Source organism: Panthera tigris, chromosome A1 (genome assembly GCF_018350195.1).
Source record: "Panthera tigris isolate Pti1 chromosome A1, P.tigris_Pti1_mat1.1, whole genome shotgun sequence".
Taxonomy (NCBI): Eukaryota; Metazoa; Chordata; class Mammalia; order Carnivora; family Felidae; genus Panthera; species Panthera tigris.
The window spans coordinates 147,489,709-147,516,183 of NC_056660.1; the positions used below are offsets into that span (position 1 = coordinate 147,489,709).

General features: G+C 37.4%; 1 long non-coding RNA gene across 3 annotated transcripts in view; it reads right to left on the reverse strand.

Annotated features, from left to right (window-relative positions):
- Positions 1 to 26,405, reverse strand: part of LOC122231441 — a 130,506-nt gene extending 104,101 nt beyond the window's left edge. For 2 of the 3 annotated variants that reach the window (XR_006208692.1, XR_006208686.1), the window contains exon 1: positions 15,718 to 15,926. This is a non-coding gene — a long non-coding RNA (uncharacterized LOC122231441). Of the gene's footprint in view, positions 1 to 15,717; positions 15,927 to 26,305 lie in introns of those variants that run through there. The other variant, XR_006208693.1, reaches the window with a different exon arrangement.
- Positions 26,406 to 26,475: the final 70 nt, after the last annotated feature.

A 26,475-nucleotide genomic window follows, 5' to 3' on the forward strand; every position in this document is an offset into this window, starting at 1 on the left:
AAAGTTTCTTTGTCCTTTAAACACAGCAGTATTGAGGACAGAATATTTGGAATTCCAGGAATCCAGGCTACAGAGTGACAGAAACATCTACAGGGGTCCATGGGAACAACTTGGTGGGCCATAGGTGCGTGATTGTAAATTGAGAGAGATAAAATGGGCAGCATAGGCACAGGGAGGAGGAATCCCTTCCTATGGAGAGAGAAAAGGAAGAGAGAGAGGCTGTGGAAGTGTAGGATTGTGTTTGGACAAGAGAAAAACCATGGACTTGGGGGTGGGGGGAACAGAGTAAGAACCAACTTCTAACATGATCCAGGTTGTAGGGCTTTCTGTGGACTGGGGCCTGCTGCCCTGAACACACCTGGAAAGGAGGGAAGCCAGCCCTGGGCTTGGTAGTGAACTCAGAGGCTCAGTCAAAGAGAGCAGTCCCTCCCTTGAATGCTGTGGGAAGAAGGTATGTAGCCACTCCAAGGACAAAAGACCCTGCTGACACCCACCAGCCAGAAGCCCTTAGTCAGCTGGGTTGACTGGCACTTCCCTGGAACCAGGGTACATGGAGTGGGATCCTTTAAAATATCAGGGTATGAATCCCAGATGAACTCCTGGGAGGTGCAGGAGACTGAGGAGTGGGTCAAACTGGCCTGCTCGAGTTCACGCAGTACTGTGAGGATGATCTGAACGGAGTGGTTTGGGTCACCCAGTCTGGGGAGGAGAGACTGGTAAACCAGAGCAAGATTGACACTGACCTAACCAGACCAGCACAGCTACTGGTTCCAAGGCAGCATCTGATATCTGTACAGCGTTTTTGCATTTTCTGATTTGATTCTTGGTCAATTCTTATTTTATATATATTTTTCCTTCCTTTTCTTCCTCTTATTTCTTCCCTTCTCTACTCTGGTTGTTAGTTTGTTAAAGTAGGCATTTTGAAAAAAAAATTTTAACGTTTATTTATTTTTGAGACAGAGAGAGACAGAGCATGAATGGGGGAGGGTCAGAGAGAGAGGGAGACACAGAATCTGAAACAGGCTCCAGGCTCTGAGCAGTCAGCACAGAGCCCGACACGGGGCTCAAACTCACGGACCACGAGATCATGACCTGAGCCAAAGTCGGACACTCAACCGACTGAGCCACCCACACACCCCTAAGCAGGAATTTTTAATCTAATTTTTTACACCTCTTCTTCATCTCCTTCTACTTTATTTTCCCCTCCATCTCTGGATTAAGCTGTATAGTTTCTCTGAGTCTCTGCCTGGTCATTTTTTTTCTTTTTCCCCACCATGTCATTTGTCTCTTTGTATGGAATAAGGCTTCTTCCACCATCACCCCCTTTATAAATTTTTTCCAGGATTAGTTCAACAACAAATCAAAGCACACCTGGTAGAAGGTGCAAAGCACCACTATGACTAGGGAGATAAAGCAATCAGAGCCACAACAGAGAGCACACAACCCACTCCAAAACCACCTCCTGAAGGTCCAGGCCCTGAAGAGTATATGACCCCTTTTTAATACAGTAGTGCTCGCAGGTGCAGGACACATAATAAGCTACTAAAACACCAAAGGACAGCAAACTGGCCAAAATCATAAAATGGAAGAATTCTCTTCAAAAGAAATTCCAGGAAGAAATGACAGCTAGAGAATTCCTCAAAACAGATATAAACAATATATCTGATCAAGAATTTAGAATAATGGTCTTATGATTAATAGGTGGGCTTGAAAAAAGCATACAAAACAGCAGAGAATCTATTGCTACAGAGATCAAGGAACTAAATAATAGTCATGACTAATTAAGAAATGTTATAAATAAGGTACAAAATAGATGCAGTGACAGCAAGGATGGAGGAAGCAGAGGGGAGAATAAGTGAAATAGAAGATAAAATTATGGAAAATGGTGAAGCCAAGGAAAAAAAAGAGGTAAAAAAAATACTAGACCACGAGGGGAGAATTAGAGAACTAAGCGATTCAATGACACATAATAATTTCCATATGATAGGAGTTCCAGAAGAAGAGAGAGAGAGAAAGAGGCAGAAGGTTTACTTGAACAAATTATAGCTGAGAATTCCCTAATCTGGGGAAGGAAGCAGACCTCCAAATCCAGGAGACACAGAGAATCCCCTTCAGAATCAACAAGAATAGGTGTTCTCCATGGAATTTCCTGGTGAAACTGGCAAAATACAAAGATAAAGAGAGAATTCTGAAAGCAGCTAGGGACAAAAAGGCCTTAAGCTACAAGGGTAGACACATGAGGGTAATAGCAGACCTGTCCACTGAAACTTGGCAGGCCAGAAGGGAGTAGCAGGAAATATTCAATGTGCTGAATAGGAAAAATATACAACCAGGAATTCTTTCTCCAGCAAGGCTGTCATTCAGGATAGAAGGAGAGATAAAGGCTTTCCCAGACAAAAACTGAAGGAGTTCATGACTGCTAAACCAGCCCTACAAGAGATCCTAAGGGGGTGCTCTGTGAGTGTAATGCTGCAAAGACTACAAAGGAGCAGAGACATCATCACAAGCATAAAGCCGACAGATAATACAATGACATTAAATCCATATATTCCAATAATAACTCTGAATGTAAATGGACTAAATGCCCGTTCAAAAGACATAGAGTACCATAATGGATTTAAAAAACAAGATACATCTATATGCTGTCTATAAGAGACTCATTTTAGACATGAGGACACTTTCAGATTCAAAGTGAGGGGATAGAGAACTACCTATCATGCTATTAGAAGTCAAAAGAAAGCTGGAGTAGTCATATTTATATCAGACAAACTAGATTTTAAACTAGCGCCTGTAACAAGAGATGATGAAGGGCATTATATCATAATTACAGGGTCTTTCCATCAAGAAGAGCTATCAATTATAAATGTTCATGCCCCCAACTTGAAAAATCCAAATATATAAATCAATTAATCACAAACATAAGCAATCGTATTGATGAGAATGTGGTAATTGCAGGGGACTGTAATACTCCACTTGCAACAACGGACAGATCATCTAGGCATAAAATCAATAAAGAAACAATGGCCTTGAATGATACACTGGACCAGATGGGCTTGACAGATATATTCAGAACTTTTCATCCAAAAGCAACAGAATACCCATTCTTCTCAAGTGCACATGGAACATTCTCCAAGATAGATCACATACTAGGTCACCAAACAGCCCTCAATAAATATAAAAGAACTGAAATCTTACCATACATATTTTTAGATTACAACACTATTAAACTTGAAATCAACCACAAGAAAAAATGTGGAAATCCTCCAAATGCATGGAGGTTAGAGAACATCCTATGAAATAATGAATGGGCCAACCAGGCAATTAAAGAAGAAATTAAAACATATATGGAAGCAAATAAAAATGAAAACACAATAGTCTAAACCCTTTGAGATATAGCAAAGGCAGTCAGAAGAGGAAAATACATTGCAATCCAGGTTTATGTCATGATTCAAGAAAAATCCCCAATACAAAACCTAATAGCACACCTAAAGGAACTAGAAGGAGAACAGCAAAGAAACCCAAAAGCCAGCAGTATAAGAGAAATAATAAAGATTAGAGGAGAATTAAACAATATAGAATCCAAACACAAAACAAAACAAAACAAAAACAGTAGAACAGATCAATGAATTTAAGAGCTTTTTTTTTGAAAAAAAAAAAAAAAAACAAAATTAATAAACCCCTAGCCAGACTTCTCAAAAAGAAAAGAGAACCCTAGTAGATAAAATCACAAATGAATGAGGAAAGATCACAACCAAATCCACAATTATTAGAGAATACTATGAAAAATTATATTCCAAAAAACTGGACAACCTGGAAAAAATGGACAAATTCCTAGACACTCACACACTACCAAACTTCAAACAGGAAGAAACAGAAAATTTGAACAGATCCATAACCAGAGAAGAAATTGAATCTGTTATCAAAAATCTTCCAACAAATAATAGTCCTGGGCCAGATGGCTTCCCAGGGAAATCCTACCAGACATTTGAAGCAGAGGTAATACCTATCTTTCACAAGCTGATCTAAAAAGTAGAAATGGAAGGAAAGCTTCTGGACTCATTCTATGAAGTCAGCATTACCTTGATTCCCAAACCAGACAGAGGCCCCATTAATAAGGAGACTTACAGGCCAATATCCCTGATGCACATGGATGCAAAAATTCTCAACAAGATACTAGCAAATCGAATTCAACAGTATATTAAAAGAATCATTCAACATGATTAAGTGGGATTCATTCCTGGGCTGCAGGGCTGATTCAATACTCAGAAATCAATCAATGTGATACATCACATTAATAAAAGAGAAGATAAGAACCATATGATCCCGTCGATAGATGCAGAAAAAGCATGTGACAAAATGCAGCATTGTTTCTTAACAAAAACCCTCAAGAAAGTCGGGACAGAAGGAACATACCTTAACACCATGAAAGCCATGTATGAAAAGTCCACAGCTAATAACATCCTCAGTGGGGAAAAACTGAGAGCTTTCTCCCAGAGATCAGGAACATGACAGTTATGTCCATTCTCACCACTGTTGTTTAACATAGTGTTGGAAGTCCTAGCCTCAGCAATCAGACAACAAAATGAAATAAAATGTGTCCAAATTTGCAAAGAAGAAGTCAAACTTTCACTCTTTTCACATGACATGATACTCTACGTGGAAAACCTGAAAGACTCCATCAAAAAGCTACTAGAACTAGTACATGAATTCAGCAAAATCACAGGACACAAAATCAATATACAGATATTGGTTGAATTTCTATACAATAATGAAGCAACAGAAAGACAAATCAAGAAAGTGATCCCATTTACAATTGCACCAAGAACCGTAAAATACCTAGGAATAAACCTAACTAAAGGTGTAAAAGATCTGTATGCTGAAAACTATAGAAAACTTATGAAACAAATTGAATCAGACACAAAGAAATGGAGAAACATCCCATGCTCATGGATTGGAAGAACAAATACTGTTAAAATGTCAATACAACCTAAAGCAATCTACACATTCAATCCAATCCCAATCAAAATTGCACTGGCATTCTTTTCAGAGCTAGAACAAACAATGGTAAAATTTGTATGGAACCACGAAGACCCCAAATAGCCAAAGTAATGTTGAAAAGAAAACCAAAGCGAGAGGCATCATGATCCCAGACTTTAGCTTCTACTACAAAGCTGTAATTATCAAGACAGTATGGTACTGGCACAAAAACAGACACATAGACCAATGGAATATAATAGAGAACCCAGAATGGGACCCCCAAATGTACGGCCAACTAATCTGTGACAAAGCAGGAAAGACCATCTGATGGAAAAAAAGACAATCTCTTCAATAAATGGTACTGGGAGAACTGGACTGCAACATGCAGAAAACTGAAACTGGACCACTTTCTTACACCATACACAAAAATAAACTCAAAATTGGTGAAAGACCTAAATGTGAGACAGGAAACCATCAAAACTCTAGAAGAGAAAACAGGAAACAACCTCTTTGACCTCAGCCACAGCAACACCTTACTCAACACATGTCTAAAGGCAAGGAAAATAAAAGCAAAACTGAACTATTGGGACCTCATTAGGTTAAAAAGCTTCTGCACTGCAAAGGAAACAATCAACAAAACTAAAAGGCAACGGACAGAATGAGAGAAGATATTTGCAAATGACATATCGGATAAAGGGTTACTATACAAAATCTATAAAGAATTTACCAAATTCAACACCTGGAAAACAAATTATCCAGTAAAGAAATGGGCAGAAGACATGAAAAGACACTTTTCCAAAGAAGACATCTAGATGGCCAACAGACACATGAAACAACATCATTCATCATCAGGTAAATACAAATCAAAATTACATTGAGATACAATCTCACACTGGTCAGATTGGCTAAAATTCATAACTCAGGAAACAACAGATGTTGACAACTGTGCGGAGAGATGGAACTCTCTTGCAATGTTGGTGGGAATGCAAATTGGTGCAGCCACTCTGGAAAACAGTATGGAAGGTCCTCAAAAAATTAAAAATAGAATTACCCTACAACCCATCAATGGCACTAGTAGGAATTTATCCAAAGGATACAGTAGTGCTGATGCATAGGGGCACATGTATCCCAATGTTTATAGCAGCAGTTTCGACAAGAGCCAAATTATAGAGTCCAAATTTCCATCAACTAACAAATGGATAAAGAAGATTTTGTTTATATATACAATGGAATACTGCTTAGCAATGAGAAAGAATGAAATCTTGTCATTTGGAACAATGTGGATGGAACTGTAGGGTACTATGCTAAGTGAAATAAATTAGTCAGAGAAAGACACATATCATACGTTTTCATTTATATGTGGAACTTGAGAAACTTAGCAGAAGACCATGGGGGGAGGGAAGGGATAAAAATAGTGTCAAACAGAGAGGGAGGCAAACCATAAGAGACTCTGAAATAAAGAGAACAAACTGAGCATTGAGAAGGAGGCGGAGAGGGGAAAATGGGTGATTGTCATTGAGGAGGGTACTTTTTGGGATGAGCACTGGGTGTTGTATGGAAGCAATGAATCATGGGAATCTACCTCCGAAGCCAAGAGCACACTGTGTATACTGTATATTAGCTAACTTGACAATAAAATTATATTAAAAAAATTAACTCACTGATGAGTACATCAGAAATTTCTATTAGTTCAGAATGGAGATGCTGTAGATATAGAACAGAAACAGGGAAAGAGAGGGGGGTGGAGGGAAAAAGAGAGGTAGAAGGGAGAGAGAGAGGATGAAAATTGTCTGTCTGTCCCTGGTCTTCATGTATCAATATTATTAAGAGAAGTTATATTCTCTAAGGACAATATTCATCCTTAAAACAAAACAAAGCTATTAGTTTTTTTAAATAGTCATAACTCTGATAAATATGTAAATTTAAAACATACATCAAATACATTCTTCTAATTTTTCCCTTCCTTGAGCAAATAATTAATAAATAAGTTCAATAAAAAGTCTTTCTTTTCTACAAAATTACAGAAATTTAGCCCAATCACTCTACAAAGCTTGGCACTTTTTTCTAGCCTTAAAAAGCATCAATTCCAAATAAAACAACTTATTTTGAATTTATTAATTTAAGAAGGAAGAGAAGAAATGGAGCCAGCACTTTTTAAATAAATTAAGTTTGTTATGAGTCAAATTAACTTGAAAAAATTTTTAAAGTGATACTCAACTTACATGTCATCTCGTTGTAAGGAAAAGAGAAAATATACTTTGAAAAAGTATTTAGACACTAAGTGTTTATTTTTACTTTGGACTTTATCAAGGGTAAGAATATCAGCAGCAACACTGAAATAATTTTCAAAGTTCCAAACCATAGTCTTTAGCATATGATTAAAATGTAGACACTTCGTAAGTGGGATCTTAGGGACAAATAAACTATTGGAAGCTTAGAAAGGGGGATTAATTTCATTTTCTTTGAAATAAAAGTAGTTATATTGATAAAATCTGTACAATAGCTATCAGTTCAGAAGTTTTTTTTTCAAAATTTTTAATGTTTATTTTATTTTTGAGAGAGAGAGAGAGAGAGAGAGAGGGAGAGAGAGACTGTGAGTGGGGTAGGGGCAGAGACAGGGGGAGACACAGAATCGGAAGCAGGTTCTAGGCTCTGAGTTATCAGCATAGAGCCCGACTGCAGGGCTCAAACTCACAAACCATGAGATCGTGACATGAGCTGAAGTCACACACTCAACTGACTGAGCCCACCAGATGCCCTCAGTTCAGAAGTTTTATAATTGGATGAAAATGACAGAAAATATGGGACATGCAAAGATACATATCAATCATATGATATAGAAAACTAATATTCATTTAAAGCTTTCAATTTTAGGAGGGACTTTAAAATACAACATCTCCTTTGTTCTCCACAGCAAACTTCTTATTAAGGTCTAACAAAATACATTAGGTAAGATAATGTTTTCAGTATCCACATTTTACTGCTGTTTATACCAAGAATCAGAGATTAAATAGCTAGTTCAATGTCATCCAACCAGGTAAGCAGTATACCAGGGTTTAATACGAATTTCTTTCAAAACTCGACTTTTCTATTAAACAAAACTGACTTTATCATACTTTTTGATTGCAAAATCAATACACTCATCAGGAGAGAAAATTAAGACTAGTCTGTGTTAGCTATTACTAGTCTTCAGCTCTCTAACACTTTGGCAAGGCAAATATTTACTCCAACATTATGTAATTTATTCCAAGATATTTATCATGACAAGTAAAACAAAGGAAAACTGAGTGCAAAATAAAAGTTTAAGGGGTTCCGGAAGATGGCGGCGTAGGAGGACGCGGGGCTCACAGCGCGTCCTGCCGATCACTTAGATTCCACCTACACCTGCCTAAAGAACCCAGAAAACCACCAGAGGATTAGCAGAAGGGAGTCTCCGGAGTCAAGCGCAGACGAGAGGCCCACGGAAGAGGGAAGAAAGGGCGGCGAGGCGGTGCGCGCTCCACGGACTGGCGGGAGGGAGCCGGGGCGGAGGGGCGGCTCGCCGGCCAAGCAGAGCCCCCGAGTCGGGCTGGCAAAAGCGGAGGGGCCGGACAGACTGTGTTCCGACAGCAAGCGCGACTTAGCGTCTGGGAGGTCATAAGTTAACAGCTCTGCGCGGAAAGCGGGAAGGCTGGAGGACAAAGGGAGAGAGAGCTGCTGAGCCCCGGACGGCAGAGCTCAGCTTGGCTGGGAACAAAGGCGCCAGCGCCATCTCCCCCACCCATCCCCCAGCCAAAATCCCAAAGGGAACCAGTTCCTGCCAGGGAACTTGCTCGCTCCGCGCAAACACCCAACTCTGTGCTTCTGCGGAGCCAAACCTCCGGCAGCGGATCTGACTCCCTCCCGCTGCCACAGGGCCCCTCCTGAAGTGGATCACCTAAGGAGAAGCGAGCTAAGCCTGCCCCTCCAGCCCCCGTGCACCTTGCCTACCCACCCCAGCTAATACGCCAGATCCCCAGCAACACAAGCCTGGCAGTGTGCAAGTAGCCCAGACGGGACACGCCACCCCACAGTGAATCCCGCCCCTAGGAGAGGGGAAGAGAAGGCACACACCAGTCTGACTGTGGCCCCAGCGGTGGGCTGGGGGCAGACATCGGGTCGGACTGCGGCCCCGCCCACTAACTCCAGTTATACACCACAGCACAGGGGAAGTGCACTGCAGGTCCTCACCACGCCAGGGACTCTCCAAAATGACCAAACGGAAGAATTCCCCTCAGAAGAATCTCCAGGAAATAACAACAGCTAATGAACTGATCAAAAAGGATTTAAATAATATAACAGAAAGTGAATTTAGAATAATAGTCATAAAATTAATCGCTGGGCTTGAAAACAGTATACAGGACAGCAGAGAATCTCTTGCCACAAAGATCGAGGGACTAAGGAACAGTCACGAGGAGTTGAAAAACGCTTTAAACGAATTGCAAAACAAAATGGAATCCACGATGGCTCGGCTTGAAGAGGCAGAGGAGAGAATAGGTGAACTAGAAGATAAAGTTATGGAGAAAGAGGAAGCTGAAAGAAAGAGAGATAAAAAAATCCAGGAGTATGAGGGGAAAATTAGAGAACTAAGTGATACACTAAAAAAAAATAATATACGCATAATTGGTATCCCAGAGGAGGAAGAGAGAGGGAAGGGTGCTGAAGGGGTACTTGAACAAATTATAGCTGAGAACTTCCCTGAACTGGGGAAGGAAAAAGGCATTGAAATCCAAGAGGCACAGAGAACTCCCTTCAGACGTAACTTGAATCGATCTTCTGCACGACATATCATAGTGAAACTGGCAAAATACAAGGATAAAGAGAAAATTCTGAAAGCAGCAAGGGATAAACGTGCCCTCACATATAAAGGGAGACCTATAAGACTCGTGACTGATCTCTCCTTTGAAACTTGGCAGGCCAGAAAGGCTTGGCACGATATCTACAGTGTGCTAAACAGAAAAAATATGCAGCCGAGAATCCTTTATCCAGCAAGTCTGTCATTTAGAATAGAAGGAGAGATAAAGGTCTTCCCAAACAAACAAAAACTGAAGGAATTTGTCACCACGAAACCAGCCCTACAAGAGATCCTAAGGGGGATCCTGTGAGACAAAGTACCAGAGACATCACTACAAGCATAAAACATACAGACATCACAATGACTCTAAACCCATATCTTTCTATAATAACACTGAATGTAAATGGATTAAATGCGCCAACTAAAAGACATAGGGTATCAGAATGGATAAAAAAACAAGACCCATCTATTTGCTGTCTACAAGAGACTCATTTTAGATCTGACACCTTTAGATTGAGAGTGAGGGGATGGAGAACTATTTATCATGCTCCTGGAAGCCAAAAGAAAGCTGGAGTAGCCATACTTATATCAGACAAACTAGACTTTAAATTAAAGGCTGTAACAAGAGATGAAGAAGGGCATTATATAATAATCACGGGGTCTATCCACCAGGAAGAGCTAACTATTATAAATGTCTATGCGCCAAATACCCGAGCCCCCAGATATATAAAACAATTACTCATAAACATAAGCAACCTTATTGATAAGAATGTGGTCATTGCAGGGGACTTTAACACCCCACTTACAGAAATGGATAGATCATCTAGACACACAGTCAATAAAGAAACAAGGGCCCTGAATGATACATTGGATCAGATGGACTTGACAGATATATTTAGAACTCTGCATCCCAAAGCAACAGAATATACTTTCGAGTGCACATGGAACATTCTCCAAGATAGATCATATACTGGGTCACAAAACAGCCCTTCATAAGTTTACAAGAATTGAAATTATACCATGCATACTTTCAGACCACAATGCTATGAAGCTTGAAATCAACCACAGGAAAAAGTCTGGAAAACCTCCAAAAGCATGGAGGTTAAAGAACACCCTACTAAAGAATGAGTGGGTCAACCAGGCAATTAGAGAAGAAATCAAAAAATATATGGAAACAAACGAAAATGAAAATACAACCATCCAAACGCTGTGGGATGCAGCGAAGGCAGTCCTGAGAGGAAAATACATTGCAATCCAGGCCTATCTCCAGAAACAAGAAAAATCCCAAATACAAAATCTAACAGCACACCTAAAGGAAATAGAAGCAGAACAGCAAAGGCAGCCCAAACCCAGCAGAAGAAGAGAAATCATAAAGATCAGAGCAGAAATAAACAATATAGAATCTAAAAAAACTGTAGAGCAGATCAACGAAACCAAGAGTTGGTTTTTTGAAAAAATAAACAAAATTGACAAACCTCTAGCCAGGCTTCTCAAAAAGAAAAGGGAGATGACCCAAATAGATAAAATCATGAATGAAAATGGAATGATCACAACCAATCCCTCAGAGATACAAACAATTATCAGGGAATACTATGAAAAATTATATGCCAACAAATTGGACAACCTGGAAGAAATGGACAAATTTCTAAACACCCACACTCTTCCAAAACTCAATCAGGAGGAAATAGAAAGCTTGAACAGACCCATAACCAGCGAAGAAATTGAATCGGTTATCAAAAATCTCCCAACAAATAAGAGTCCAGGACCAGATGGCTTCCCAGGGGAGTTCTACCAGACATTTAAAGCAGAGATAATACCTATCCTTCTCAAGCTATTCCAAGAAATAGAAAGGGAAGGAAAACTTCCAGACTCATTCTATGAAGCCAGTATTACTTTGATTCCTAAACCAGACAGAGACCCAGTAAAAAAAGAGAACTACAGGCCAATATCCCTGATGAATATGGATGCAAAAATTCTTAATAAGATACTAGCAAATCGAATTCAACAGCATATAAAAAGAATTATTCACCATGATCAAGTGGGATTCATTCCTGGGATGCAGGGCTGGTTCAACATTCGCAAATCGATCAACGTGATACATCACATTAACAAAAAAAAAGAGAAGAACCATATGATCCTGTCAATCGATGCAGAAAAGGCCTTTGACAAAATCCAGCACCCTTTCTTAATAAAAACCCTTGAGAAAGTCGGGATAGAAGGAACATACTTAAATATCATAAAGGCCATTTATGAAAAGCCCACAGCTAACATCATCCTCAACGGGGAAAAACTGAGAGCTTTTTCCCTGAGATCAGGAACACGACAGGGATGCCCACTGTCACCGCTGCTGTTTAATATAGTGCTGGAAGTTCTAGCATCAGCAATCAGACAACAAAAGGAAATCAAAGGCATCCAAATTGGCAAAGATGAAGTCAAGCTTTCGCTTTTTGCAGATGACATGATATTATACATGGAAAATCCGATAGACTCCACCAAAAGTCTGCTAGAACTGATACATGAATTCAGCAAAGTTGCAGGATACAAAATCAACGTGCAGAAATCAGTTGCATTCTTATACACTAACAATGAAGCAACAGAAAGACAAACGAAGAAACTGATCCCATTCACAATTGCACCAAGAAGCATAAAATACCTAGGAATAAATCTAACCAAAGATGTAAAAGATCTGTATGCTGAAAACTATAGAAAGCTTATGCAGGTAATTGAAGAAGATATAAAGAAATGGAAAGACATTCCCTGCTCATGGATTGGAAGAATAAATATTGTCAAAATGTCAATACTACCCAAAGCTATCTACACATTCAATGCAATCCCAATCAAAATTGCACCAGCATTCTTCTCGAAACTAGAACAAGCAATCCTAAAATTCATATGGAACCACAAAAGGCCCCGAATAGCCAAAGTAATTTTGAAGAAGAAGACCAAAGCAGGAGGCATCACAATCCCAGACTTTAGCCTCTACTACAAAGCTGTCATCATCAAGACAGCATGGTATTGGCATAAAAACAGACACATAGACCAATGGAATAGAATAGAAACCCCAGAACTAGACCCACAAACGTATGGCCAACTCATCTTTAACAAAGCAGGAAAGAACATCCAATGGAAAAAAGATAGTCTCTTTAACAAATGGTGCTGGGAGAACTGGACAGCAACATGCAGAAGGTTGAAACTAGACCACTTTCTCACACCATTCACAAAAATAAACTCAAAATGGATAAAGGACCTGAATGTGAGACAGGAAACCATCAAAACCTTAGAGGAGAAAGCAGGAAAAGACCTCTCTGACCTCAGCCGTAGCAATCTCTTACTCGGCACATCCCCAAAGGCAAGGGAATTAAAAGCAAAAGTGAATTACTGGGACCTTATGAAGATAAAAAGCTTCTGCACAGCAAAGGAAACAACCAACAAAACTAAAAGGCAGCCAACGGAATGGGAAAAGATATTTGCAAAGGACACATCGGACAAAGGGCTAGTATCCAAAATCTATAAAGAGCTCATCAAACTCCACACCAGAAAAACAAATAACCCAGTGAAGAAATGGGCAGAAAACATGAATAGACACTTCTCTAAAGAAGACATCCGGATGGCCAATAGGCACATGAAAAGATGTTCAACGTCGCTCCTTATCAGGGAAATACAAATCAAAACCACACTCAGATACCACCTCACGCCAGTCAGAGTGGCCAAAATGAAGAAATCAGGAGACTATAGATGCTGGAGAGGATGTGGAGAAACAGGAACCCTCTTGCACTGTTGGTGGGAATGCAAATTGGTGCAGCCGCTCTGGAAAGCAGTGTGGAGGTTCCTCAGAAAATTAAAAATAGACCTACCCTATGACCCAGCAATAGCACTGCTAGGAATTTATCCAAGGGATACAGGAGTACTGATGCATAGGGGCACCTGTACCCCAATGTTTATAGCGGCACTCTCAACAATAGCCAAATTATGGAAAGAGCCTAAATGTCCATCAACTGATGAATGGATAAAGAAATTGTGGTTTATATACACAATGGAATACTACGTGGCAATGAGAAAAAATGAAATATGGCCTTTTGTAGCAACATGGATGGAACTGGAGAGTGTGATGCTAAGTGAAATAAGCCATACAGAGAAAGACAGATACCATATGGTTTCACTCTTATGTGGATCCTGAGAAACATAACAGAAACCCATGGGGGAGGGGAAGGAAAAAAAAAAAAAAAAGAGGTTAGAGTGGGAGAGAGCCAAAGCATTAGAGACTGTTAAAAACTGAGAACAAACTGAGGGTTGATGGGGGGTGGGAGGGAGGGCAGGGTGGGAGGGAGGGCAGGGTGGGTGATGGGTATTGAGGAGGGCACCTTTTGGGATGAGCACTGGGTGTTGTATGGAAACCAATTTGACAGTAAATTTCATATATTAAAAAAAAATAAAAAAAAAGAAAAGTTTAAATTGCAAATATTCTGTGCATTAGATCCTCTGACATATGGTTATAGAAATTTTTTAAACAAATTACATTGGAATGAAAATACCAAGTTTTCCTTTATCTTTTAAATTTAAATAAAGACTTCTTAAGTTCCTTTTATTTTCTTCTTGTCATCATGAGAAACAGAATATATTTTAAATGAATTCTAAGGACCTTTTCTAGTGTCCATTTTATCTTCCTATATGACAAAACAACTTAATCATTACTAATTTTGTAAGAAGCTGCCATGTGCCAGAAAATTCTATTGTAATTACTCATAACAATTGAGATATTCAGGATGTTATTCATTAGCCAGTTCAATTTTTCTAGATTCTAACAGTTCATTTTAATACGAATGACAGTTTCTTTGCTTGGTCAGCAAAAGATATTTGTACAATCAGTTAGCAGTGTAAGTACAAATATGACACTAGGTTAGGCATTCATTTCTACTGACACCATAAACCTTTCAGATATTTAGCCAATAACACCCACTGGATATAGAAGAATTATAGAGTTAACACAGTTGGAATTTGCTAATGTTTAATAATCCATTAAATTAATCATCATTGGGACCAGAGCTAGCAAGCTAATACTAGTCTGAGCATTAAAGGACCATAATAGGATAAAAGGGATCTTAATCTTATAAAAATCAGAAAAAAATCTTTAAAAATACTTAAAAACATACATCCTCCTTCTTGTCATTTTTTTGGTAATTTAATTTCTCACACAGCCATGACTTCTAAATTGCTACCATAAGTTATTTGTAAACTGATACATGAATAATTGACATGTATGTTATGGCTGACAAATGGTTGAACTGGTTCAAGGTGAAATTCCTTATCTTTCTATTTATGGTTCTGCCACTTGGTTCCAGTCTAATTTAATCATAAATTGTATTCCAGGAAATGGAATTGGGAAGCTAAATAATCATTCAGATGTTCAATTATGGTAGAGAATGACGCTTAAATAGTGTATTGGTCTGATCCTTATTTATTTTTCAATTCAAATTATTAAAGTTATATGTGGGATTTTTCCCTATTTAGATAATAGATTTGGGCTTAGTACAATAACAACTATTACCATACTGAAAATAATATACCAAGATCAAAGAGACAGGGATTTTCTCCTTTATGTAATGGTGAAAGGATCATACTGAAGCTGCTTTATGCTGAAGTTCTATTATTGGTGAAAAGTGTTTGATATTTTTAGTATCTTGAGGAAATTACAAAAATACACCATAATCCTGCATTTTAAAAATTTAACATTTACTCAACTACTAATTTATAAAGAAATATACTGACCTATAAAACAATGAAGGTACTATACGTATCCCTTGATTTTAAATCTAGCAGAAAATGTAATAGAAGGTCAGTGACAAAGGGTTCCAGAAATTCAAACATTAAAGGATGAGTTCCAATTGGGGGTGTAGTAGATAGTCATATGGCCACTATTATTTCTTTACCTCTATCCATGTCCCCAATGTGATTTTGCAGCTTCTCCCAGTAGTAGGTAAAGTTTCTTTTCCAGCTCCTCGAATATGTACTAGTTTAGTGATTACTTTGGTCAATGCGATGTGACGGAAGTGATGTGCCAGCTTGAGCCCAGGCCTTGCATGGTTCCTCCTTCTCTGCAAGAACTTGGTGATACAACCATGTAAGCAAGACTAGACTAGCCTTCTGAAAAATAAGATAACATGGGAGAGAATCTAAGCAGCCAATACCAGGCTGACTCCCAGAGCAGAGCCATTCAGCTGTCAGTGGATATACGAGAGAGCTCAGCTAGGCATGACCAAAAGAGCCACACAGCTGAACATAGATTCAGAGTGATTATAAACGGTTACTCTTTCAAACCACTAGATATGAGGTGGGTAGTTAGGGAACAGTAAGCAAATATAGAAGATTAGCAAAATCTTTTTAAAGGTGTCAAAATGTAAGTTAGAAATTAAAAGTCTGGTGCACAGAGATGAAGAAGATGTGCCAGAAGGAGGACTTCATTTTTCAATTATACTGTGGAGCAAATATCCAAAAAAAATAAGACTTCATTTTTTAAAAATTTTCTGTTGATATTTTTCATAGATTCTTTAAAAAAAGTTTTATATTTCCTTTGGAAAGATAATATAGAGAGTTTCCACATACTCTGTGTCTAACTTCCCCCTTTAAAAAATCTTGTTAGTATATTTATTATGATTAATAGATGATAATAGTCCGTACTTTATTCATATTTCATTAGCTTAGCCTAACAACTTTTTCAGTTTCTCTATCATGCCTAGGATATCATGTTACATTCAGGCATCTGGTCTTAGGTTCCTCTTTGTTGGGACATATGGCAGACTTCCTTGTCTCAGATGACTTGATTGTCTTGAGGTCATGTATTTTGTAGAGGGCCTACCAACTTGAATTTTTCTGGTGTGTTATTTTGTTATTGTTGTTGTTGTTGTTGCTGCTGCTGCTGCTGTATCATGGCTTACTGGGTTTATAGGTTTGGAGGGGAATACTAGAGAGGTAAAGTGTCATTTTTATCATATCATATGCGGTGTATGATGATGATACCAGGGTATCAACATAATTTTTAATTGTTGGTGTTGACTTTGATCACCTGGATTAGGTGGTGTTTGTCAGAGTTTTCAACTGTAAAGTAACTCTTCTCTTTTATCTGTACTTATTAGAAGACAGTCACTATGCCCAGCGAACACTGAAGGAGTGGGGAATTAGGCTTCCCATACTTTAAAGCACAGTATCTACATAAATTATCTGGACTTTTTTTGCATGGGAAATTTGCCACTTCTCCAATTCTTTATTTATTCAGTCATTTGTTTATATTACCATGGACTCATAAATATAATTTTATACTGTGTGTTATAACCCAATACTACATTATTTATTTTGTTGCTCACATTTTTCTCACTTTGGCCATTAGAGAATATGTCATTTGGCTATTTTACTTTGCCATATGCTCTTTAATGTAGGTTTTCTGTTTGTTTGGTTTTGGGTTGTAGGGGAAGTTCTCTACTTTCTGGCACAGCAAGATGTTCCAGGCTCATCTTGAATATTTTCTGCCTCAGGTATTAGAATCAGACATTTCTCCAAGGAGCCTTAGCTTCTTTTATTAGAGAATGGCATTAAAACCTAAGATCTGGGAATGCCTGAGTGGCTCAGTTGGTTAAGCATTCAACTCTTGATTTTGGCTCAGGTCATGATCTCACGGTTTGTGAGCCGGCCTTGGGCTCTGTGCTGACAGCAACAGTGCAGAGCCTGCTTGGGATTCTGAGTTTCTCTCTCTCTCTCTGTCCCTCACCCTCACCCCCGACTCACTCTCTCTTTCAAAATAAATAAATAAACATAAAAAAAACCCCTAAGATCTAGGTTCAAGATATGCTTGTTGCTACTTGGATGTCCTTGCTTCTAAACCCTTTCAGCTAGCAAAGTAATGACATAGATGTGTGGGTATTAATGCTCTATATAAACGTATCTATAAACAGCTCTATATGTAATCATCTGTATCTACAATAAGCTAAACATGAGTTCATACCAATGCCATCAAGTCTATTGCAGTACCACATAGATCATTCTAGATCCCTTTCCCTGTTTACATGTCAACTTTAACTCCAACAGAAACCTGTTTCCAACCAATATCCATTTTTTAATTGTTCAATTTCAGTATACATGTATAGCACATACAACAAGAAACAGACTTGCTATATTCTCATGGGAAACAAGTTTTATCAACTAGAGTACAATCATTATGCACATAACAGCAAGGACCTTATTTACAGCAAATCTCTAAACATGATTATGTAAGTATCTTACTTTTAATATTATCTTACCTTTTATTATGTATACTTGGGGAAATGTTTTTTAACATTGAGCCACAAAAATTTTATGCTCTTACCAAAAACCTAATATTCCAAAATAAAATTTCAATAAGAAATACAATTTACTTTAAAAAGCTTTTGATTTTTAAATATGCAAACATATTTGATTGTTTTCCCTATTTACTGGGAAATTGTAGGCACTATTATTCTCTGCTGCCTCCCAATCCTCTGTAACAGGTACTAATATGAGTTAACACTCTTGGTCCATTTGAACATCCTGGAAAAAATAAGCCTTGTTTTATATAACTCATAGTCTTCTAATTTTCATTGTCACAATCTGCTGTCATTCAGAGCAGTTCTTTTAATTAGCCCCATGTTTTTAAATAACATGCAAAAATCAATGACCCAAATTTAGAAAGCTATGTCTGTTGCTCTCCCACAAAATCTTAAGGAAGATATCCAACACTTTAGTTGACAGTAAAGTTAACTAAGATCCACCCCTATCTAAAAACTTCCCTCCACCTCCACTTGCTAGAACTTTTGTACAAGCAGTGAATACCCCTTACATGAACAAACTGAGACACTGATCTAAAATGATCTAAAATGGACTCTTATGTCAAATGATAGTTGCAATTCCCTCCTGGACATTACAAACTATCCACACACAGCAGAGTAGATATTTTAAAACATAATTGAGATCACACTTCTACCATATTTGAACTCCTTCATTTGCTTCTCACTGAATTTGGAATCAAATCCAGACTTTTAACCATCACTTAAAAGGTCCTACGTGAGTTCACTCCAGGTATTCCCTACATCACACTGACATTTCAAGAAATATGACTTCATTGTGCTTTTTGAAAATGCTCAGCCCAAGCCCTAACTCTTCAGAGTGAATTGCTAACAGCGTTGAAAACACTCTTCCCAGGTCCTTTCCATCAAACTATCCTGCTTATTTACAACATATTCAAATTATGCTTTTAAACTAGCTTGTGTGCTAAACAGTACATTCTAATTTGTTCTCTGTCACCTTGTACTGGGACATAGCCCACACAAGAGGTTCTGGTTGTCACTGTGAGTGTAATATCTAGAGCTAGGACTACTATACACCGGTCACAGATCAAAGATTAGCTATTGAAGAGCTATTACTGAATGAATGAATGAATGAATGAATGAAATACACTAACTTTGTCCTGAAACCTTGGATATGGAGCTTGGATATCAAAAATGTGCTCATTATTTTTGTGCCTGTTTTCAAACTTAGAAAAGTTTTTTGTGAACTTAATTTTTGTTACAGCTTAAATTAATAAAGGATGACTTACGTTGAACAGAGAGGTAAAACTTTAACTACCTACCATATAACTTTCTTTCTTTCTTTCTTTCTTTCTTTCTTTCTTTCTTTCTTTTTCTTTCTTTCTTTTTAAGTGCACTGGAAATTGACAGGTGAGGTCATACTATCTGGGAAAATAATTCAGCATCTTTACTAAAATCATGAAGGCCTTTACTTTAAATGGGGAAAGAAAGTATTGCTTTTAAAATAAATTCATCTACAATAGAGGAGGTTATTTACCTAATGACACTAAACCTTAACAAATCTGATACATACAAAAGCTACTCTTATTTGAATGTATGGAATGAAGCTTAAATTTTTTTTTAAATTTGGCTTCATTTCATTACAGTTTGCAGACCAACTCTAAAAAAATTTACATTTGTGTAGTTGGGTTTATGTGTTTTGTCCTTGCTATATTTAAATATTCTAGGAAAATATTCCCTAGAATTTTTATTTTTTAATTGATGACTTTCCTTGTTCATTGGTTTGTGTGGTTTTGTTTTCTGTTTTCTTTTCTTTTCATCTCTTTTCTTTTTTCTTTAAATATAGACAGGTTGAGATATTTAAACTCAGTAAAATCCACTTTTTTTTAAGTGTACAAATCAGTGAGTTTAAACAAATACATGCAGTGACATAACCACATGTGCAATCAAGATGCAGAATATTTCTGAAACCTCAAAAAGTTTCTTCATGTTTTTCATAGGTAATTTTCTCTCCCCAAACCCAGGCCCTGGGAAACAGTGATAGGATGTCTTTTTCCTATGGTTTTGTCATATAGAAACTTATTTAAAGGTATTATAGTTTTCTTTAAATGTCTATTTATTTTTGAGAGAGAGAGACAGAGAGTGAGCAGGGGAGGGGCAGAGAGAGAGGGAGACATAGAATCTGAAGCAGCCTCTAGTCTCCGAGCTGTCAGCACAGATCTCAACTAGGGGCTCGAACCCATGAACCACAAGATCATAACCTGAGCAGAAGTGGACGCTTAACTGACTATACCACCCAGTCACCCCACCCCCCCTTTTAAAATCGTATTACAGTTTTACCCTTTTCTACATGTTTTGTTCAAATTTCCTGCCATTTTTGAGATTCATTCACATGGTTACATTTTGCAGTAGTATGATCTTTCTATTGTTGAGTAGTAACTCAATGGATAGATATACCCCAGTGAGTCACCAATGGATATTTGCATTCTGCATTTTTGGTAATTATGAATAAATCTGCTGTATATATCAATACAGATGTGCTTTTGTGGACTTTTGTTTTCATTTACTTAGGAGTATGGTTTTTACTATATTATACGTGTAACTTTATAAAAACTGGGTCCTGGAAAGTTTTATAATGGAAAGAGCTATATAAAACTTTTCTTATATGCCTCCTTCAGCATCATCGACAGCCAACATATTTAGCATTCCTTTTTTTCTTTTAGACTCGAGGTGAAGGCTGGCCACCAGTGAATAGACAGATGCCTGGAAACATATTTAAGTTATTTGATATAAACCATTTCCTTAGTTCATTAATTGTACCTCTAAAGGCTATGTTCACATGCTTAGTATAGTCAGGAAATGATCTATTCAAAATAAATATAACTGGGTATAGAAAACAAAAATTTAATTCATCTGGTGATTTAATTTGTTCTTTCAAATAAGCAGATAAGTTTACACATACATTTACTTAATCCTTATTTTAGATTTCAAGTCTATAACATTTTTTTTTTCTAAGAAGAGATGGTAGAATGCTTTCCCTCCTGGGGTAGCAATTTTTCAACAGGAATGAATTTTACTTCTTGCATCAGTAACTATGCCAGGGAAATCAAACTAAATAGGAAATTATCTACAACACTAGAATTTCCTTGTCATACCATTTCTTGCATAAAGAAATAACTCTGGGGAATATAATATATATGAATATTGTGTGATTAATTTATATATAATAAGAGAATCTATATTACCATAAAATCAAAGAGAAAAAGCTAAATTTTAACACAAAAATATTATGAGATTAAAAGAGTAACTCTAGTACAATTATTCTTCAAAATTTTCACCCTAACGTCCTAGAATGATTTTCCCATAGTATTAGAATAATATTATTCTGAATAATTACATGTAAGCCATTCAATTAAATATCCAGGATAAAATGTCAATTTTTGGTAATTCTATGAGCTATTCCACTCTACTTTCTAGCCTAACGCTACATCACTACATGCATAAATCGTACAGTCTAGGCATTGTTTGGTTTATGATTTCTGAACAAGCCATTCTATTTTTCTGCTTTATCAGTATGGAATGACCTTAGTTATATTCCCACTTTAAATCCATGCAAATCTGTCTAAGAAAAATTTGAATGTCAGCTGCATTTTCTGCTTTCTCTTTCCAATACCTTACTTTTTTCCATTCCAACCCAGAACCTGTGGCTTATAATTTCAGGATGTATTTCACTGACATCTAGTAAAATTAGCTGTTTAAACACAATCCTTTATCTCTCCAACTGGAGTATAATATAGTTGAAGGCCACTTTTTGAAGGGATGAATGCTCTGCAAAGGGATCTACTAAAGAGTGAACATAGAAGTAACTATCTTTTAACTTAATAAGTGCATGCAGTGAGGGAGTTACCCTGGTAAACACAGGTAATTTAATGCTATTTCGACTTTATTTATTTTTGTTTTTAATTTTTTTAATGTTTATTTTTGAGAGAGAGAGGGAGAGAGAGAGAGAGCGCACGCACAAGCGAGCATGAGTAGGGGAGGGGCAGAGAGAGAGGGAGACACAGGATCTGAAACAAGCCCGACCTCACGAACTGCAAGATGCTGACCTGAGCCAAAGTTAGACACTTAACTGACTGAGCCACCCAGGTGCCCCAACATAGATCTGTCGTTAAGATGCACACACGATGTATCGTAGAAAACACACAATTTACACTAGAACATAATACACTTAATAGGGAAATGCACCATGTTGAATAGTTTAAAACTTCTCAGAATAGATGGCTGAGTTGGGTCATGCAAAGGAGTAAAAATATGGCAGATGAATGAGGAAGAGAATGCTAATTTTTGTCTAATTATACAAACCTGAATCATTTTTCACTGGTATGATAATTAGTTGAATAGGGAAGGTGACAGGGGCAGAGCAAGCTAGTTATTTTAAAATGTAGATATGATTCAGGGGTGCCTGGGTGGCTCAGTCGGTTGAGCGTCTGACTTCGGCTCAGGTCATGATCTCACAGTTTGTGAGTTCAAGCCCCGCATCCAGCTCTGTGCTGACAGCTTGGAGCCTGGAGCATGCTTCGCATTCTGCGTCTCCCTCTCTCTCTGCCCCAAACCCACTTGCATTCTGTCTCTGTCTATCTCAAAAATAAATAAAAACATTAAATAAAAAATATTAAAATGTCGATATGATTCAGTGGTATAAATCTTTCCTGAACAAGCCTGTTCTACATCACCTCATGCCTTCTTGTGGCTAGAAAATAAATTAGTTAAGTTTTATTACCAAAGATGGACTTGCAAATTAAGATTACTAAAGTATAACCTTTGTACACACCATATATGCATCAATTAAAAAGTCTAATGTTACTATAGGCAAAAAATTAGAAATAGAGAATTCTTACTCATTGAAAATGAGAGCATAAACTGGTACAAACTCTTTAAAAATAATTTGGAATTATGTTAGGTGAACATTTATAAACTTCTTACACAGTCATTTTGCTGTTCAGTATATGGCTTAGAATAATTGTTCTATGTGTACCAAGGTGCATGTGCAAAACGTATTTGCCTGTGCATTTCATATTAGCAACAAAAAAACACCAACAAGACAAATTTTCATTGACTCGAAATGGATAAGTGAATAATTATGTTTATACACAATGAAATATTTAAGGCAGTGAAAATGAATGCATAATCTTCTATAATAACAACATGGATGAGTTGTGGAAACTCAATGTTGAACGAAAGGAATAATACAGAACATTATATACAGTATGATAACATGATATCACATTTTTCAACCTCAAAGCAAAGAAACACTAGATGATATATTCTTTAGAAATATCAGATATATGGAACTTTTTTTAATCCAACTGAGTAATGGAAGCAAAATTGCAGGTATTGGTTTATCTCCTTAGGAAGGCACATAAGGTATCAGAAATGAGGTCTCACTTCAAGAACACCAAAAGTGTTCTGTTTTGTTATTGTTGCTGTTATTCTGCTTCATATCTCATATGCCTTTTCATAATTTATTTTAAATACTTTAAATACTGCAAAAATTTTAGAAGAGAGTACCTAAAAAGGTAGCCTCTTAATAGACATTTACCATTTCTGTGAATCAAATATCAAAAATAAAAATCAAGCGGTGCCTGGGTGGTTGAGTCGCTTAAGCATCTGACTCTTGATCTTGGCTCGGGTCATGATCTCATGGTTCTTGAGATGGAACTGCATATCTGGCTCTTTTCTGACAGCACACTAAACCTGCTTGGGATTCTCTTTCTCCCTCTCTCTCTCTGTCCCTCCCCTGCTTGTCTTGTGCACACATTCTCCCTCTCTCTCTCTCTCTCTCTCTCTCTCAAAATAAGTAACTAAACTTTAAAAGAAAATCCAAATGCATTGTTCAATAGAAAATTGAAATATAAAGTAAATAAAACTTAATATTTATTTTTGCATATGTGCTTGGAATGGAGCTATGCCTTCAATTGTTTGTATTCTTACTTCAATTAAGTTATTAACTTCTAACACAATCCAAAATAACAAATGTAAATACTACAGGAATGCCTGGGTGGCTCAGTCAGTTAAGTGACTCTGGATTTCGGCTCAGGTTATGATCTCATGGTTTGTGAGTTCAAACCCCACCTCAGGCTCTGGGCTGACAGGGTGGAGCCTGCTTGGGACTCTCTCTCTCCCTGCCTCTCTCTCTCTCTGTATCTTCCCCACTTGAACGCACATGTGCTCTCCCTCTCTCTCTCTCTCTCTCAAAAATAAACTTAAACAACTTAAAGAATAACAAATACAACAAAAATTATAACACAGCAAAAGATATTATTTGTATGTAGTAAAAATAAACAGCAATGACAAAATGACACATACTAAGTAACGTCTACTTGTGCAACTACAGTGGTAGATCTGAAATATTTCTTCAGTTTTGCGTTTGACCTATTAATCATATTAAGGATGAAAATACATGCAATAATGTAAACATACAGCAATTTCACAATAGATTTAGAGGCATAAATGGATTATGTTATAAAGAGAAGTGGATATTTTAAACAAACTTTTTTGAGGAACAGAATACACTGATCTAAAAGATAAATAGTTAATATGCCTTGATTAATAAGTAAATGTCATAAATTTTTATTAAATATATTACCAAACATAGGACCACCAAGTGCTTCTCAAATATAATTATCAAATATGATAATTTTTAAGGTGAAAATACTTCTCAGATAAATCTTCAATATTAAAAGCCCTAATCACAAGAAAAAATATTTGAGAAGAAAATACCACAGAAAGAAAAATTTTGTTACACCACAATACATAAAATTAAAATTGATCTTTAAAATTCAAAGCTTGTAAATATGCTTCAAGATTGTTAAAATATAAACAAATGCCAGTCTGTAGAAGGACAAAGGATCCTGTAAAATTCATAATAAGGGAAAGGTAGGGGCAGAGTGATGGGAGAGTGAGGGTGAGGGGAGAAACAGGGTGGCAGAAGGAGGAAGAGAGAGAAGGAGAAAAGCAAGGAAACAAAGTTGAAAATATTTTGTGCTTTTTTTTAATGTTTATTTATTTTTGAGAGAGAGAGAGACAGAGTACAAGCGGGGAAAGGGCAGAGAGAGAAGGAGACAGAGAATCCAAAGCAGGCTCCAGGCTCTGAGCTGTCAGCACAGAGCCTGATGCAGGGCTTGAACCCATGAAACCATGAGATCATGACCTGAGCCAAAATCGGATGCTTAATCGACTGAGCCAGCCAGGCGCCCTGAAAATATTTTGCTTTGACATCTGGTTACTCAAGATGTAATTTGTATTAAAACAAAAAGGTCATTAAAGTAATACTACAACTTCTGGCATTTGGATGAAACATTTCCATATCAAATTATCAAAGATGTAAGGAGGAACTCATGGAGAAGCAAATAAAATACATATTCATATGCACAAAGCTGTAATTTTTCCATTGAAGGAAATGAAAGACTCATTCACTAGCTAGCCTATATCTAGCTCAGTGGCTTCAGAAATTTTATGCTAATTTTTATGTCCCCATATAATGAGGTGATACACACACACACACACACACACACATACACCCCACATACATAATAATCACCAGATTGAAACAGTTTCAGCATGCTCCTTTGGAATCAGCAAGAATGTGGGAGAGACCATACATAATTCTATTATATGAAAATAATACATTATTCTGCTGAATTTGAAAATAAAATTATTATATAGAAATGCAGAAATGAATCCCAGATGTGAAGTAATTCAAGGTCACACAGCTAATTAAGGAACCAAATGGAAATTTGAATGAGTCTCACATAACTTTTTTTTTTTTTTAAGGCCTCTTACCACTCTGGTCTATTTTTTTAGAACAATAATTGTCAGTGTGATGCCTCCAGACAAATAGTCTCAGCGTCACTTGGCAACTTGATAGAAATGCAAATTTTGAGGTCCCACCCAAAACTCCTGAAATAGAAACTCTGAAAGGGAAGTCTAGGAATCTGTTTTTAACAAGCCCTTCAGGTGATCCTGATGTATACTAATGTACAAGAATGCTTGGCTCGGCTTTTGACAACAGCCAACAATAAATTCTGCACTCACGAATTCATCCAGTCTTAGTGGCTTGTGGAGTACCATGCACCTGTTACTAATCAGGAAAAATTCCACACACTTCCACCCACTGCCTCTTGGTATCTGACAGTACTTTACTCACAAAGGGAAGAGACAAAGCAGGATCTGCTTCAACAGTGGACGTGGGTTCCCCATGGCCAGCAGGTCTCTTGGCAGTGGGAGGCCCATACAGGGAATTCAGCCTAAACATATCCCTCTCAGGGTTACAGTGGAAGAAAGCCCCTTCTGTTGCCTCAGGGGACAGATTTAACA